The following is a 20,865-nucleotide window of genomic DNA, read 5'->3' on the forward strand; positions in this document are numbered from 1 at the left end:
AAAGATGACTGTAGAGGTATTTCCATGTTTTACAGATGGCTGTGCAGATATTTCCATGTTTACAGAGATAGCGGTGTAGATATTTCCATGTTTGTACAGATGGCATTGTTGATATTTCCATCTATACACAGATGGCGGTGTAGATATTTCCATGTTTATACAGATGGCAGCGCAGATATTTCCATGGACATGCAGATGGCGGTGTAGATATTTCCATGTTTATACAGATAGCGGTGTAGATATTTCCATGTTTTCACAGATGGTGGTGTAGATATTTCCGTGTTTATACACATGGCGGAGTAGATACTTCCATCTTTATAGAGATTGCAGTGTAGATATTTTCATGTTTATAGAGATGGCGGTGTAGATATTTCCATATTTATAGAGATAGCGATGTAGATACTTCCATCTTTCTACAGATGGCAGTGTAGATATTTCCATGTTTATACAGATGGCGGTGTAGATATTTCCATACTTATACAGATATCTGTGTAGATATTTCCATGTGTATACAGATGGCATTGTAGGTATTTCCATGTTTATACAGATGGTGGTGTAGATATTTCCATGTTTATTCAGATGACTGTTTAGATATTTCCATGTTTTTACAGATGGCAGTGTAGATATTTCAATGTTTATAGAGATGGCGCTGTAGATATTTCCATGTTTATACAGATCACGGTGTAGATATTTCCATGTTTATACAGATAGCGGTGTAGATATTTCCATCTTTATACAGATAGCGGTGTAGTTATTTCCATGTTTATAGAGATAGCGATGTAGGTATTTCCATGTTTATAGACATAGCGGTGTAGATATTTCCATGTTTATATAGATGGCGTTGTAGATATTTCCATGTTTATACCGATAGATGTGTTGGTATTTCCACGTTTATACAGATAGCGATGTAGATATTTCCATGTTTATACAGCTCGCGGTGCAGATATTTATATCTTTATACAGATGGCATTGTAGATATTTCCTTATTCACACAGATGGCTGTGTAGATGTTTCCATGTTTATACAAGTGGCGGAGTAGTTAGTTTCATGTTTATGGAGAAAGTAGTGTAGATATTTTCATGGTTATAGAGATGGCGGTGTAGATATTTCCATGTTTATAGAGATAGCAGTGTAGATATTTACATGTTTATACAGATGGCTCTGTAGATATTTCCATGTGTATACAGATGGCATTGTAGATATTTCCATGTTTATACAGATGACTGTAGAGGTATTTCCATGTTTTACAGATGGCTGTGCAGATATTTCCATGTTTATAGAGATAGCGGTGTAGATAGTTCCATGTTTGTTCAGATGGCGTTGTTGATATTTCCATCTATACACAGATGGCGGTGTAGATATTTCCATGTTTATACAGATGGCAGCGTAGATATTTCCATGGACATGCAGATGGCGGTGTAGATATTTCCATGTTTATACAGATAGCGGTGTAGATATTTCCATGTTTTCACAGATGGTGGTGTAGATATTTCCGTGTTTATACACATGGCGGGGTAGATACTTCCATCTTTATGGAGATGGCAGTGTAGATATTTTCATGTTTATAGAGATGGCGGTGTAGATATTTCCATATTTATAGAGATAGAGGTGTAGATATTTCCATCTTTCTACAGATGGCAGTGTAGATATTTCCATGTTTATACAGATGGCGGTGTAGATATTTCCATACTTATACAGATATCTGTGTAGATATTTCCATGTGTATACAGATGGCATTGTAGGTATTTCCATGTTTATACAGATGGTGGTGTAGATATTTCCATGTTTATTCAGATGACTGTTTAGATATTTCCATGTTTTTACAGATGGCAGTGTAGATATTTCAATGTTTATAGAGATGGCGCTGTAGATATTTCCATGTTTATACAGATCACGGTGTAGATATTTCCATGTTTATACAGATAGCGGTGTAGATATTTCCATCTTTATACAGATAGCGGTGTAGTTATTTCCATGTTTATAGAGATAGCGGTGTAGGTATTTCCATGTTTATAGACATAGCGGTGTAGATATTTCCATGTTTATATAGATGGCGTTGTAGATATTTCCATGTTTATACCGATAGATGTGTTGGTATTTCCACGTTTATACAGATAGCGATGTAGATATTTCCATGTTTATACAGCTCGCGGTGCAGATATTTATATCTTTATACAGATGGCATTGTAGATATTTCCTTATTCACACAGATGGCGGTGTAGATGTTTCCATGTTTATACAAGTGGCGGAGTAGTTAGTTTCATGTTTATGGAGAAAGTAGTGTAGATAATTTCATGGTTATAGAGATGGCGGTGTAGATATTTCCATGTTTATAGAGATAGCAGTGTAGATATTTACATGTTTATACAGATGGCTCTGTAGATATTTCCATGTGTATACAGATGGCATTGTAGATATTTCCATGTTTATACATATGACTGTAGAGGTATTTCCATGTTTTACATATGGCTGTGCAGATATTTCCATGTTTATAGAGATAGCGGTGTAGATAGTTCCATGTTTGTTCAGATGGCGTTGTTGATATTTCCATCTATACACAGATGGCGGTGTAGATATTTCCATGTTTATACAGATGGCAGCGTAGATATTTCCATGGACATGCAGATGGCGGTGTAGATATTTCCATGTTTATACAGATAGCGGTGTAGGTATATCCTCGTTTTCAGAGATGGTGGTGTAGATATGTCCGTGTTTATACACATGGCAGAGTAGATACTTCCATCTTTATAGAGATCCCAGTGTAGATATTTTCATGTTTATAGAGATGGCGGTGTAGATATTTCCATATTTATACAGATAGCGGTGTAGATATTTCCATCTTTCTACAGATGGCAGTGTAGATATTTCCATGTTTATACAGATGGCGGTGTAGATATTTCCATACTTATACAGATATCTGTGTAGATATTTCCTTGTGTATACAGATGGTATTGTAGGTATTTCCATGTTTATAGAGATGGTGGTGTAGATATTTCCATGTTTATTCAGATGACTTTGTAGATATTTCCATGTTTTACAGATGGCAGTGTAGATATTTCTATGTTAATACCGATAGATGTGTTGGTATTTCCACGTTTATTCAGATAGCGATGTAGATATTTCCATGTTTATACAGCTCGCGGCGCAGATATTTATGTCTTTATACAGATGGCATTGTAGATATTTCCTTATTCACACAGATGGCGGTGTAGATGTTTCCATGTTTATAGAGATGGCGGAGTAGTTAGTTCCAAGTTTATGGAGATGGCAGTGTAGATATTTTCATGTTTATAGAGATGGCGGTGTAGGTATTTCCATGTTTATTGAGATATCAGTGTAGATATTTTCATGTTTATACAGATGGCTGGGTAGATATTTCCAAGTGTAAACAGATGGCATTGTAGATATTTCCATGTTTATACAGATGACTGTAGAGGTATTTCCATGTTTTACAGATGGCTGTGCAGATATTTCCATGTTTATAGAGATAGCGGTGTAGATATTTCCATGTTTGTACAGATGGCATTGTTGATATTTCCATCTATACACAGATGGCGGTGTAGATATTTCCATGTTTATACAGGTGGCGGTGTAGATATTTCCATACTTATACAGATGTCTGTGTAGATATTTCCATGTGTATACAGATGGTATTGTAGGTATTTCCATGTTTATACAGATGGTGGTGTAGATATTTCCATGTTTATTCAGACGACTGTGTAGATATTTCCATGTTTTTACAGATGGCATTGTAGATATTTCAATGTTTATAGACATGGCGCTGTAGATATTTCCATGCTTATACAGATCGCGGTGTAGATATTTCCATGTTTATACAAATAGCGGTATAGATATTTCCATGTTTTTACAGATATCGGTGTAGATATTTCCATGTTTACACAGATTGCGTTGTAGATATTTCCATCTTTCTACAGATGGCATTGTAGATATTTCCATGTTTATGCAGATGGCGGTGTAGATATTTCCATGTTTATGTAGATGGTGGTGTAGATATTACCATGTTTATACAGAAAGCGGTGTAGATATTTCCATGTTTATACAGATAGCGGTGTAGATATTTCCATGTTTATAGAGATAGCGGTGTAGGTATTTCCATGTTTATACAGATAGCGGTGCAGATATTTCCATGTTTATACAGATAGCGGTGTAGATATTTCCATGTTTATAGAGATAGCGGTGTAGGTATTTCCATGTTTATAGACATAGCGGTGTAGATATTTCTATGTTTATATAGATGTCGTTGTAGATATTTCCATGTTTGTACCGATAGATGTGTTGGTATTTCCACGTTTATACAGATAGCGATGTAGATATTTCCATATTTATACAGCTCGCGGTGCAGATATTTATATCTTTATACAGATGGCATTGTAGATATTTCCTTATTCACACAGATGGCGGTGTAGATGTTTCCATGTTTATACAGATGGCGGAGTAGTTAGTTCCATGTTTATGGAGATGGCAGTGTAGATATTTACATGTTTATACAGATGGCATTGTAAATATTTCCATGTTTATACAGATGACTGTAGAGGTATTTCTATGTTTTACAGATGGCTGTGCAGATATTTCCATGTTTATAGAGATAGCGGTGTAGATATTTCCATGTTTGTACAGATGGCGTTGTTGATATTTCCATCTATACACAGATGGCCGTGTAGATATTTCCATGTTTATACAGAAGCAGCGTAGATATTTCCATGGACATGCAGATGGCGGTCTAGATATTTCCATGTTTATACATATAGCGGTGTAGATATTTCCATGTTTTCACAGATGGTGGTGTAGATATTTCCGTGTTTATACACATGGCGGAGTAGATACTTCCATCTTTATGGAGATTGCAGTGTAGATATTTTCATGTTTATAGAGATGGCGGTGTAGATATTTCGATATTTATAGAGATAGCGGTGTAGATATTTCCATCTTTCTATAGATGGCAATGTAGGTATTTCCAGGTTTATACAGATAGCGGTGTAGATATTTCCATGTTTTCACAGATGGTGGTGTAGATATTTCCGTGTTTATACACATGGCGGAGTAGATACTTCCATCTTTATGGAGATGGCAGTGTAGATATTTTCATGTTTATAGAGATGGCGGTGTAGATATTTCCATATTTATAGAGATAGCGGTGTAGTTATTTCCATCTTTCTACAGATGGCAGTGTAGATATTTCCATGTTTATACAGATAGCGGTGTAGATATTTCCATGTTTATAAAGATGACTGTAGAGGTATTTCCATGTTTTACAGATGGCTGTGCAGATATTTCCATGTTTACAGAGATAGCGGTGTAGATATTTCCATGTTTGTACAGATGGCATTGTTGATATTTCCATCTATACACAGATGGCGGTGTAGATATTTCCATGTTTATACAGATGGCAGCGCAGATATTTCCATGGACATGCAGATGGCGGTGTAGATATTTCCATGTTTATACAGATAGCGGTGTAGATATTTCCATGTTTTCACAGATGGTGGTGTAGATATTTCCGTGTTTATACACATGGCGGAGTAGATACTTCCATCTTTATAGAGATTGCAGTGTAGATATTTTCATGTTTATAGAGATGGCGGTGTAGATATTTCCATATTTATAGAGATAGCGATGTAGATACTTCCATCTTTCTACAGATGGCAGTGTAGATATTTCCATGTTTATACAGATGGCGGTGTAGATATTTCCATACTTATACAGATATCTGTGTAGATATTTCCATGTGTATACAGATGGCATTGTAGGTATTTCCATGTTTATACAGATGGTGGTGTAGATATTTCCATGTTTATTCAGATGACTGTTTAGATATTTCCATGTTTTTACAGAACGCAGTGTAGATATTTCAATGTTTATAGAGATGGCGCTGTAGATATTTCCATGTTTATACAGATCACGGTGTAGATATTTCCATGTTTATACAGATAGCGGTGTAGATATTTCCATCTTTATACAGATAGCGGTGTAGTTATTTCCATGTTTATAGAGATAGCGATGTAGGTATTTCCATGTTTATAGACATAGCGGTGTAGATATTTCCATGTTTATATAGATGGCGTTGTAGATATTTCCATGTTTATACCGATAGATGTGTTGGTATTTCCACGTTTATACAGATAGCGATGTAGATATTTCCATGTTTATACAGCTCGCGGTGCAGATATTTATATCTTTATACAGATGGCATTGTAGATATTTCCTTATTCACACAGATGGCTGTGTAGATGTTTCCATGTTTATACAAGTGGCGGAGTAGTTAGTTTCATGTTTATGGAGAAAGTAGTGTAGATATTTTCATGGTTATAGAGATGGCGGTGTAGATATTTCCATGTTTATAGAGATAGCAGTGTAGATATTTACATGTTTATACAGATGGCTCTGTAGATATTTCCATGTGTATACAGATGGCATTGTAGATATTTCCATGTTTATACAGATGACTGTAGAGGTATTTCCATGTTTTACAGATGGCTGTGCAGATATTTCCATGTTTATAGAGATAGCGGTGTAGATAGTTCCATGTTTGTTCAGATGGCGTTGTTGATATTTCCATCTATACACAGATGGCGGTGTAGATATTTCCATGTTTATACAGATGGCAGCGTAGATATTTCCATGGACATGCAGATGGCGGTGTAGATATTTCCATGTTTATACAGATAGCGGTGTAGATATTTCCATGTTTTCACAGATGGTGGTGTAGATATTTCCGTGTTTATACACATGGCGGGGTAGATACTTCCATCTTTATGGAGATGGCAGTGTAGATATTTTCATGTTTATAGAGATGGCGGTGTAGATATTTCCATATTTATAGAGATAGAGGTGTAGATATTTCCATCTTTCTACAGATGGCAGTGTAGATATTTCCATGTTTATACAGATGGCGGTGTAGATATTTCCATACTTATACAGATATCTGTGTAGATATTTCCATGTGTATACAGATGGCATTGTAGGTATTTCCATGTTTATACAGATGGTGGTGTAGATATTTCCATGTTTATTCAGATGACTGTTTAGATATTTCCATGTTTTTACAGATGGCAGTGTAGATATTTCAATGTTTATAGAGATGGCGCTGTAGATATTTCCATGTTTATACAGATCACGGTGTAGATATTTCCATGTTTATACAGATAGCGGTGTAGATATTTCCATCTTTATACAGATAGCGGTGTAGTTATTTCCATGTTTATAGAGATAGCGGTGTAGGTATTTCCATGTTTATAGACATAGCGGTGTAGATATTTCCATGTTTATATAGATGGCGTTGTAGATATTTCCATGTTTATACCGATAGATGTGTTGGTATTTCCACGTTTATACAGATAGCGATGTAGATATTTCCATGTTTATACAGCTCGCGGTGCAGATATTTATATCTTTATACAGATGGCATTGTAGATATTTCCTTATTCACACAGATGGCGGTGTAGATGTTTCCATGTTTATACAAGTGGCGGAGTAGTTAGTTTCATGTTTATGGAGAAAGTAGTGTAGATAATTTCATGGTTATAGAGATGGCGGTGTAGATATTTCCATGTTTATAGAGATAGCAGTGTAGATATTTACATGTTTATACAGATGGCTCTGTAGATATTTCCATGTGTATACAGATGGCATTGTAGATATTTCCATGTTTATACATATGACTGTAGAGGTATTTCCATGTTTTACATATGGCTGTGCAGATATTTCCATGTTTATAGAGATAGCGGTGTAGATAGTTCCATGTTTGTTCAGATGGCGTTGTTGATATTTCCATCTATACACAGATGGCGGTGTAGATATTTCCATGTTTATACAGATGGCAGCGTAGATATTTCCATGGACATGCAGATGGCGGTGTAGATATTTCCATGTTTATACAGATAGCGGTGTAGGTATATCCTCGTTTTCAGAGATGGTGGTGTAGATATGTCCGTGTTTATACACATGGCAGAGTAGATACTTCCATCTTTATAGAGATCCCAGTGTAGATATTTTCATGTTTATAGAGATGGCGGTGTAGATATTTCCATATTTATACAGATAGCGGTGTAGATATTTCCATCTTTCTACAGATGGCAGTGTAGATATTTCCATGTTTATACAGATGGCGGTGTAGATATTTCCATACTTATACAGATATCTGTGTAGATATTTCCTTGTGTATACAGATGGTATTGTAGGTATTTCCATGTTTATAGAGATGGTGGTGTAGATATTTCCATGTTTATTCAGATGACTTTGTAGATATTTCCATGTTTTACAGATGGCAGTGTAGATATTTCTATGTTAATACCGATAGATGTGTTGGTATTTCCACGTTTATTCAGATAGCGATGTAGATATTTCCATGTTTATACAGCTCGCGGCGCAGATATTTATGTCTTTATACAGATGGCATTGTAGATATTTCCTTATTCACACAGATGGCGGTGTAGATGTTTCCATGTTTATAGAGATGGCGGAGTAGTTAGTTCCAAGTTTATGGAGATGGCAGTGTAGATATTTTCATGTTTATAGAGATGGCGGTGTAGGTATTTCCATGTTTATTGAGATATCAGTGTAGATATTTTCATGTTTATACAGATGGCTGGGTAGATATTTCCAAGTGTAAACAGATGGCATTGTAGATATTTCCATGTTTATACAGATGACTGTAGAGGTATTTCCATGTTTTACAGATGGCTGTGCAGATATTTCCATGTTTATAGAGATAGCGGTGTAGATATTTCCATGTTTGTACAGATGGCATTGTTGATATTTCCATCTATACACAGATGGCGGTGTAGATATTTCCATGTTTATACAGGTGGCGGTGTAGATATTTCCATACTTATACAGATGTCTGTGTAGATATTTCCATGTGTATACAGATGGTATTGTAGGTATTTCCATGTTTATACAGATGGTGGTGTAGATATTTCCATGTTTATTCAGACGACTGTGTAGATATTTCCATGTTTTTACAGATGGCATTGTAGATATTTCAATGTTTATAGACATGGCGCTGTAGATATTTCCATGCTTATACAGATCGCGGTGTAGATATTTCCATGTTTATACAAATAGCGGTATAGATATTTCCATGTTTTTACAGATATCGGTGTAGATATTTCCATGTTTACACAGATTGCGTTGTAGATATTTCCATCTTTCTACAGATGGCATTGTAGATATTTCCATGTTTATGCAGATGGCGGTGTAGATATTTCCATGTTTATGTAGATGGTGGTGTAGATATTACCATGTTTATACAGAAAGCGGTGTAGATATTTCCATGTTTATACAGATAGCGGTGTAGATATTTCCATGTTTATAGAGATAGCGGTGTAGGTATTTCCATGTTTATACAGATAGCGGTGCAGATATTTCCATGTTTATACAGATAGCGGTGTAGATATTTCCATGTTTATAGAGATAGCGGTGTAGGTATTTCCATGTTTATAGACATAGCGGTGTAGATATTTCTATGTTTATATAGATGTCGTTGTAGATATTTCCATGTTTGTACCGATAGATGTGTTGGTATTTCCACGTTTATACAGATAGCGATGTAGATATTTCCATATTTATACAGCTCGCGGTGCAGATATTTATATCTTTATACAGATGGCATTGTAGATATTTCCTTATTCACACAGATGGCGGTGTAGATGTTTCCATGTTTATACAGATGGCGGAGTAGTTAGTTCCATGTTTATGGAGATGGCAGTGTAGATATTTACATGTTTATACAGATGGCATTGTAAATATTTCCATGTTTATACAGATGACTGTAGAGGTATTTCTATGTTTTACAGATGGCTGTGCAGATATTTCCATGTTTATAGAGATAGCGGTGTAGATATTTCCATGTTTGTACAGATGGCGTTGTTGATATTTCCATCTATACACAGATGGCCGTGTAGATATTTCCATGTTTATACAGAAGCAGCGTAGATATTTCCATGGACATGCAGATGGCGGTCTAGATATTTCCATGTTTATACATATAGCGGTGTAGATATTTCCATGTTTTCACAGATGGTGGTGTAGATATTTCCGTGTTTATACACATGGCGGAGTAGATACTTCCATCTTTATGGAGATTGCAGTGTAGATATTTTCATGTTTATAGAGATGGCGGTGTAGATATTTCGATATTTATAGAGATAGCGGTGTAGATATTTCCATCTTTCTATAGATGGCAATGTAGGTATTTCCAGGTTTATACAGATAGCGGTGTAGATATTTCCATGTTTTCACAGATGGTGGTGTAGATATTTCCGTGTTTATACACATGGCGGAGTAGATACTTCCATCTTTATGGAGATGGCAGTGTAGATATTTTCATGTTTATAGAGATGGCGGTGTAGATATTTCCATATTTATAGAGATAGCGGTGTAGTTATTTCCATCTTTCTACAGATGGCAGTGTAGATATTTCCATGTTTATACAGATGGCAGTGTAGATATTTCCATACTTATACAGATGTCTGTGTAGATATTTCCATGTGTATACTGATGGTATTGAAGTTATTTCCATGTTTATACAGATGGTGGTGTATTTATTTGCATGTTTATTCAGATGACTGTGTATATATTTCCATGTTTTTACACATGGCAGTGTAGATATTTACATGTTTATACAGATGGCTGGGTAGATATTTCCATTTGTATACAGATGGCATTGTAGATCTTTCCATGTTTATACAGATGACTGTAGAGGTATTTCCATGTTTTACAGATGGCTGTGCAGATATTTCCATGTTTATAGAGATAGCGGTGTAGATATTTCCATGTTTTCACAGATGGTGGTGTAGATATTTCCGAGTTTATACACATGGCGGTGTAGATATTTCCATCTTTATGGAGATGGCAGTGTAGATATTTTCATGTTTATAGAGATGGCGGTGTAGGTATTTCCATATTTCTAGAGATAGCGGTGTAGATATTTCCATCTTTCTACAGATGGCAGTGTAGATATTTCCATGTTTATACAGATGGCGGTGTGGATATTTCCATACTTATACAGATGTCTCTGTAGATATTTCCATGTGTATACAGATGGTATTGTAGGTATTTCCATGTTTATACAGATGGTGGTGTAGATATTTCCATGTTTATTCAGATGACTGTGTAGATATTTCCATGTTTTCACAGATGGCAGTGTAGATATTTCAATGTTTATAGAGATAGCGGTGTAGATATTTCCATGTTTGTACAGATGGCGTTGTTGATATTTCCATCTATACACAGATGGCCGTGTAGATATTTCCATGTTTATAAAGATGGCAGCGTAGATATTTCCATGGACATGCAGATGGCGGTGTAGATATTTCCATGTTTATACAGATAGCGGTGTAGATATTTCCATGTTTATACAGATAGCGGTGTAGATATTTCCATGTTTTCACAGATGGTGGTGTAGATATTTCCGAGTTTATACACATGACGGAGTAGATACTTCCATCTTTATGGAGATGGCAGTGTAGATATTTCCATGTTTATACAGATGGCGGTGTAGATATTTCCATACTTATACAGATGTCTGTGTAGATATATCCATGTGTATACAGATGGTATTGTAGGTATTTCCATGTTTATACAGATGGTGGTGTAGATATTTCCATGTTTATTCAGATGACTGTGTAGATATTTCCATGTTTTTACAGATGGCAGTGTAGATATTTCAATGTTTATAGAGATGGCGCTGTAGATATTTCCATGTTTATACAGATCGCAGTGTAGATATTTCCATGTTTTTACAGATATCTGTGTAGATATTTCCATGTTTACACAGATTGCGGTGTATATATTTCCATCTTTCTACAGATGGCATTGTAGATATTTCCATGTTTTTGCAGATGGCGGTGTAGATATTTCCATGTTTATATAGATGGTGGTGTAGATATTACCATGTTTATACAGATAGCGGTGTAGATATTTCCATGTTTATACAGATCGTGGTGAAGATATTTCCATGTTTATACAGATCGCGGTGTAGATATTTCCATGTTAATACACATCGCGGTGTAGATGTTTCCATGTTTATACAGATAGCGGTGTAGATATTTCCAAGTTTATACAGATAGCGGTGTAGATATTTCCATGTTTATAGAGATAGCGGTGTAGGTATTTCCATGTTTTTATACATAGCGGTGTAGATATTTCCATGTTTATACAGATGGCGTTGTAGATATTTCCATGTTTATACCGATAGATGTGTTGGTATTTCCACGTTTATACAGATAGCGATGTAGATATTTCCATGTTTATACAGCTCGCGGTGCAGATATTTATATCTTTATACAGATGGCAATGTGGATTTTTCCTTATTCACACAGATGGCGGAGTAGATGTTTCCATGTTTATACAGATGGCAGAGTAGTTAGTTCCATGTTTATGGAGATGGCAGTGTGGATATTTTCATGTTTATAGAGATGGCTGTGTAGATATTTCCATGTTTATAGAGATAGCAGTGTAGATATTTACATGTTTATACAGATGGCTGTGTAGATATTTCCATGTGTATACAGATGGCATTGTAGGTATTTCCACGTTTATACAGATAGCGATGTAGATATTTCCATGTTTATACAGCTCGCGGTGCAGATATTTATATCTTTATACAGATGGCATTGTGGATTTTTCCTTATTCACACAGATGGCGGTGTAGATGTTTCCATGTTTATACAGATGGCAGAGTAGTTAGTTCCATGTTTATGGAGATGGCAGTGTGGATATTTTCATGTTTGTAGAGATGGCGGTGTAGATATTTCCATGTTTATAGAGATAGCAGTGTAGATATTTACATGTTTATACAGATGGCTGTGTAGATATTTCCATGTGTATACAGATGGCATTGTAGGTATTTCCATGTTTCTACAGATGACTGTAGAGGTATTTCCATGTTTTACAGATGGCTGTGCAGATATTTCCATGTTTATAGAGAAAGCGGTGTAGATATTTCCATGTTTGTACAGATGGCGTTGTTGATATTTCCATCTATACACAGATGGCCGTGTAGATAATTCCGTGTTTATACAGATGGCAGCGTAGTTATTTCCATGGACATGCAGATGGCGGTGTAGATATTTCCATGTTTATACATATAGCGGTGTAGATATTTCCATGTTTTCACAGATGGTGTTGTAGATATTTCCGTGTTTATACACATGGCGGAGTATATACTTTCATCTTTCTGGACATGGCAGTGTAGATATTTTCATGTTTATAGAGATGGCGGTGTAGATATTTCCATATTTATAGAGATAGCGGTGTAGGTAATTCCATCTTTCTACAGATGGCAGTGTAGATATTTCCATGTTTATACAGATGGCGGTGTAGATATTTCCATACTTATACAGATGTCTGTGTAGATATTTCCATGTTTATACAAATGGTATTGTAGGTATTTCCATGTTTATACAGATGGTGGTGTAGATATTTCCATGTTTATTCAGATGACTGTGTAGATATTTCCATGTTTTAGAGATGGCTGTGCAGATATTTCCATGTTTATAGAGATAGCGGTGTAGATATTTCCATGTTTGTACAGATGGCGTTGTTGATATTTCCATCTATACACAGATGGCCGTGTAGATATTTCCATGTTTATACAGATGGCAGCGTAGATATTTCCATGGACATGCAGATGGCGGTGTAGATATTTCCATGTCTATACAGATAGCGGTGTAGATATTTCCATGTTTATACAGATAGCGGTGTAGATATTTCCATGTTTTCACAGATGGTGGTGTAGATATTTCCGAGTTTATACACATGGCGGAGTAGATACTTCCATCTTTATGGAGATGGCAGAGTAGATATTTTCATGTTTATAGAGATAGCGGTGTAGATATTTCCATATTTATAGAGATAGCGGTGTAGATATTTCCATCTTTCTACAGAAGGCAGTGTAGATATTTCCATGTTTATACAGATGGCGGTGTAGATATTTCCATACTTATACAAATGTCTGTGTAGATATATCCATGTGTATACAGATGGTATTGTTGGTAATTCCATGATTATACAGATGGTGGTGTAGATATTTCCATGTTTATTCAGATGACTGTGTAGATATTTCCATGTTTTTACAGATGGCAGTGTAGATATTTCAATGTTTATACAGATGGCGCTGTAGATATTTCCATGTTTATACAGATCGCGTTGTAGATATTTCCATGTTTATACAGATAGCGGAGTAGATATTTCCATGTTTTTACACATAACGGTGTTGATATTTCCATGTTTACACAGATTGCGGTGTAGATATTTCCATCTTTCTACAGATGGCATTGTAGATATTTCCATGTTTATGCAGATGGCGGAGTAGATACTTCCATGTTTATATAGATGGTGGTGTAGATATTACCATGTTTATACAGATAGCGGTGTAGATATTTCCATGTTTATGCAGATCGCGGTGAAGATATTTCCATGTTTATACAGATCGCGGTGTAGATATTTCCATGTTTATACAGATCGCGGTGTAGATATTTCCATGTTTATACAGATAGCGTTGTAGATATTTCCATCTTTATACAGATAGCGGTGTAGATATTTCCATGTTTATAGAGATAGCGGTGTAGGTATTTCCATGTTTATAGACATAGCAGTGTAGATATTTCCATGTTTATATAGATGGTGTTGTAGATATTTCCATGTTTATACCGATTGATGTGTTGGTATTTCCACGTTTATACAGATAACCATGTAGATATTTCCTTGTTTATACAGATCGCGTTGTAGATATTTCCATTTTTGTACAGATAGCCGTGTAGATATTTCCATGTTTTTACAGATAACGGTGTAGATATTTCCATGTTTACACAGATTGCGGTGTAGATATTTCCATCTTTCTACAGATGGCATTGTAGATATTTCCATGTTTATGCAGATGGCGGTGTAGATACTTCCATGTTTATATAGATGGTGGTGTAGATATTACCATGTTTATACAGATAGCGGTGTAGATATTTCCATGTTTATACAGATCGTGGTGAAGTTATTTCCATGTTTATTCAGATCGCGGTGTAGATATTTGCATGTTTATACAGATGGCAGCGTAGATATTTCCATGGACATGCAGATGGCGGTGTAGATATTTCCATGTTTATACAGATAGCGGTGTAGATATTTCCATGTTTTCACAGATGGTGGTGTAGATATTTCCGTGTTTATACACATGGCGGATTAGATACTTCCATCTTTATGGAGATGGCAGTGTAGATATTTTCATGTTTATAGAGATGGCGGTGTAGATATTTCCATTTTTATAGACATAGCGGTGTAGATAATTCCATCTTTCTACAGATGGCAGTGTAGATATTTCCATGTTTATACAGATGGCGGTGTAGATATTTCCATACTTATACAGATGTCTGTGTAGATATTTCCATGTGTATACAGATGGTATTGTAGGTATTTCCATGTTTATACAGATGGTGGTGCAGATATTTCCATGTTCATTCAGATGACTGTGTAGATATTTCCATGTTTTTACAGATGGCAGTGTAGATATTTCAATATTTATAGAGATGGCGCTGTAGATATTTCCATGTTTATACAGATCGCGTTGTAGATATTTCCAAGTTTATACAGATAGTGGTGTAGATATTTCCATGTTTTTACAGATAACGGTGTAGATATTTCCATGTTTACACAGATTGTGGTGTAGATATTTCCATCTTTCTACAGATGGCATTGTAGATATTTCCATGTTTATGCAGATTGCGGTGTAGATACTTCCATGTTTATATAGATGGTGGTGTAGATACTACCATGTTTATACAGATAGCGGTGTAGATATTTCCATGTTTATACAGATCGTGGTGAAGATATTTCCATGTTTATACAGATCGCGGTGTAGATATTTCCATGTTTATACATCTCGCAGTACAGATATTTAAATCTTTATACAGATTGCATTGTAGATATTTCCTTATTCACACAGATGGCGGTGTAGATGTTTCCATGTTTATACAGATGGCGGAGTAGTTAGTTCCATGTTTATGGAGATGGCAGTGTAGATATTTTCATGTTCTTGAGATGGCGGTGTAGATATTTCTATGTTTATAGAGATAGCAGTGTAGATATTTACATGTTTATACAGATGGCTGTGTAGATATTTCCACGTGTATACAGATGGCATTGTAGATATTTCCATGTTTATACAGATGACTGTAGAGGTATTTCCATGTTTTACAGTTGGCTGTGCAGATATTTCCATGTTTATAGAGATAGCGGTGTAGATATTTCCATGTTTGTACAGATGGCGTTGTTGACATTTCCACTATACACAGATGGCCGTGTAGATATTTCCATGTTTATACAGATGGCAGGGTAGATATTTCCATGCACATGCAGATGGCGGTGTAGATATTTCCATGTTTAAACAGATAGCGGTGTAGATATTTCCATGTTTTCACAGATGGTGGTGTAGGTATTTCCGTGTTTATACACATGGCGGAGTAGATACTTCCATCCTTATGGAGATGGCAGTGTAGATATTTTCATGTTTATAGAGATGGCGGTGTTGATATTTCCATATTTATACAGATAGCGGTGTAGATATTTCCATCTTTCTACAGATGGCAGTGTAGATATTTCCATGTTTATACAGATGGCGGTGTAGATATTTCCATACTTATACAGATGTCTGTGTAGATATATCCATGTGTATACAGACGGTATTGTAGGTATTTCCATGTTTATACAGATGGCGGTGTAATTATTTCCATGTTTATTCAGATGACTGTGTAGATATTTCCATGTTTTTACAGATGGCAGTGTAGATATTTCAATGTTTATAGAGATGGCGCTGAAGATATTTCCATGTTTATACAGATCGCGGTGTAGATATTTCCATGTTTTTACAGATATCGGTGTAGATATTTCCATGTTTACACAGATTGCAGTGTAGATATTTCCATCTTTCTACAGATGGCATTGTAGATATTTCCATGTTTATGCAGATGGCGGAGTAGTTAGTTCCATGTTTATGGAGATGGCAGTGTAGATATTTTCATGTTTATAGAGATGGCGGTGTAGATATTTCCATGTTTATAGAGATAGCAGTGGAGATATTTACATGTTTCTACAGATGGCTGTGTAGATATTTCCATGTGTATACAGATGGCATTGTAGATATTTCCATGTTTATACAGATGACTGTAGTGGTATTTCCTTGTTTTTCCGATGGCTCTGCAGATATTTCCATGTTTATAGTGATAGCGGTGTAGATATTTCCATGTTTGTACAGATGGCGTTGATGATATTTCCATCTATACACAGATGGCCGTGTAGATATTTCCATGTTTATACAGATGGCAGCGTAGATATTTCCATGGACATGAAGATGGCGGTGTAGATATTTCCATGTTTATACAGAGAGCGGTGTAGATACTTCCATGTTTTCACAGATGGTGGTGTAGATATTTCCGTGTTTATACACATGGCGGAGTAGATACTTCCATCTTTAGAGATGGCAGTGTAGATATTTTCATGTTTATAGAGATGGCGGTGTAGATATTTCCATATTTATAGTGACAACGTTGTAGATATTTCCATCTTTCTATAGATGGCAGTGTAGATATTTCCATGTTTATACAGATGGCGGTGTAGATATTTCCATACTTATAGAGATGTCTGTGTAGATATTTCCATCTGTATAAAGAAGGTATTGTAGGTATTTCCATGTTTATACAGATGGTGGTGTAGATATTTCCGTGTTTATACAAATGGTGGTGTAGATATTTCCATGTTTATTCAGATGACTGTGTAGATATTTCCATGTTTTACAGATGGCAGTGTAGATATTTCAATGTTTATAGAGATGGCGCTGTAGATATTTCAATGTTTATACAGATCGCGGTGTAGGTATTTCCATGTTTATACAGATCGTGGTGAAGATATTTCCATGTTTATTCAGATCGCGGTGTAGATATTTCCATGTTTATACAGATCGCGGTGTAGATATTTCCATGTTTACACAGATAGCGGTGTAGATATTTCCATGTTTATACAGATGCTGGTGTAGATATTTCCATGTTCATTCAGATGACTGTGTAGATATTTCCATGTTTTTACAGATGGCAGTGTAGATATTTCAATGTTTATAGAGATGGCGCTGTAGATATTTCCATGTTTATACAGATCGCCTTGTAGATATTTCCATGTTTATACAGATGGCGTTGTAGATATTTCCAAGTTTATACAGATAGCGGTGTAGACATTTCCATGTTTTTACAGATAACGGTGTAGATATTTCCATGTTTACACAGATTGCGGTGTAGATATTTCCATCTTTCTACAGATGGCATTGTAGATATTTCCATGTTTATGCAGATTGCGGTGTAGATACTTCCATGTTTATATAGATGGTGGTGTAGATATTACCATGTTTATACAGATAGCGGTGTAGATATTTCCATGTTTATACAGATCGTTGTGAAAGTATTTCCATGTTTATACAGATCGCGGTGTAGATATTTCCATGTTTATACAGATCGCGGTGTAGATATTTCGATGCTTATACAGATAGCGTTGTACATATTTCCATGTTTATACAGATAGCGGTGTAGATATTTCCATGTTTTCACAGATGGTGGTGTAGGTATTTCCGTGTTTATACACATGGCGGAGTAGATACTTCCATCTTTATGGAGATGGCAGTGTAGATATTTTCATGTTTATAGAGATGGCGGTGTAGATATTTCCATATTTATAGAGATAGCGGTGTAGATATTTCCATCTTTCTACAGATGGCAGTGTAGATATTTCCATGTTTATACAGATGGCGGTGTAGATATTTCCATACTTATACAGATGTCTGTGTAGATATATCCATGTGTATACAGATGGTATTGTAGGTATTTCCATGTTTATACAGATGGTGGTGTAGATATTTCCATGTTTATTCAGATGACTGTGTAGATATTTCCATGTTTTTACAGATGGCAGTGTAGATATTTCAATGTTTATAGAGATGGCGCTGTAGATATTTCCATGTTTATACAGATGGCGGTGTAGATATTTCCATGTTTTTACAGATATCGGTGTAGATATTTCCATGTTTACACAGATTGCAGTATAGATATTTCCATATTTCTACAGATGGCATTGTAGATATTTCCATGTTTATGCAGATGGCGGTGTAGATATTTCCATGTTTATATAGATGGTGGTGTAGATATTACCATGTTTATACAGATAGCGTTGTAGATAATTCAATGTTTATACAGATCGTGGTGAAGATATTTCCATATTTATACAGATAGCTGTGTAGATATTTCCATGTTTATACAGATCGCGGTGTAGATATTTCCATGTTTATACAGATAGCGGTGTAGGTATTTCCATGTTTATACAGATAGCGGTGAAGATATTTCCATGTTTATAGAGATAGCAGTGTAGGTATTTCCATGTTTATAGACATAGCGGTGTAGATATTTCCATGTTTATATAGATGGCGTTGTAGATATTTCCATGTTTATACCGATAGAAGTGTTGGTATTTCCACGTTTATACAGATAGCGATGTAGATATTTCCATGTTTATACAGCTCGCGGTGCAGATATTTATATCTTTATACAGATGGCATTGTAGATATTTCCTTATTCTCAAAGATGGCGGTGTAGATGTTTCCATGTTTATACAGATGGCGGAGTAGTTAGTTCCATGTTTATGGAGATGGCAGTGTAGATATTTTCATGTTTATAGAGATGGCGGTGTAGATATTTCCATGTTTATAGAGATAGCACTGTAGATATTTACATGTTTATACAGATGGCTGTGTAGATATTTCCATGTGTATACAGATGGCATTGTAGATTTTCCATGTTTATACAGATGACTGTAGAGGTATTTCCATGTTTTACCGATGGCTCTGCAGATATTTCCATGTTTATAGAGATAGCAGTGTAGATATTTCCATGTTTGTACAGATGGCATTGTTGATATTTCCATCTATACACAGATGGCCGTGTAGATATTTCCATGTTTATACAGATGGCAGCGTAGATATTTCCATGGACCTGCAGATGGCGGTGTAGATATTGCCATGTTTATACAGATAGCGGTGTAGATATTTCCATGTTTTCACAGATGGTGGTGTAGATATTTCCGTGTTTATACACATGGCGGAGTAGATACTTCCATCTTTATGGAGATGGCAGTGTAGATATTTTCATGTTTATAGAGATGGCGGTGTAGATATTTCCATTTTTATAGAGATAGCGGTGTAGATAATTCCATCTTTCTACAGATGGCAGTGTAGATATTTCCATGTTTATACAGATGGCGGTGTAGATATTTCCATACTTATACAGATGTCTGTGTAGATATTTCCATGTGTATACAGATGGTATTGTAGGTATTTCCATGTTTATACAGATGGTGGTGTAGATATTTCCATGTTCATTCAGATGACTGTGTAGATATTTCCATGTTTTTACAGATGGCAGTGTAGATATTTCAATGTTTATAGAGATGGTGCTGTAAATATTTCCATGTTTATACAGATCGCGTTGTAGATATTTCCAAGTTTATACAGATAGCGGTGTAGATATTTCCATGTTTTTACAGATAACGGTGTAGATATTTCCATGTTTACACAGATTGCGGTGTAGATATTTCCATCTTTCTACAGATGGCATTGTAGATATTTCCATGTTTATGCAGATTGCGGTGTAGATACTTCCATGTTTATATAGATGGTGGTGTAGATATTACCATGTTTATACAGATAGCGGTGTAGATATTTCCATGTTTATACAGATCGTGGTGAAGATATTTCCATGTTTATACAGATCGCGGTGTAGATATTTCCATGTTTATACAGATCGCGGTGTAGATATATCCATG

This window comes from Pan paniscus, chromosome 21 (assembly GCF_029289425.2).
Source record: "Pan paniscus chromosome 21, NHGRI_mPanPan1-v2.0_pri, whole genome shotgun sequence".
NCBI lineage: Eukaryota > Metazoa > Chordata > Mammalia > Primates > Hominidae > Pan > Pan paniscus.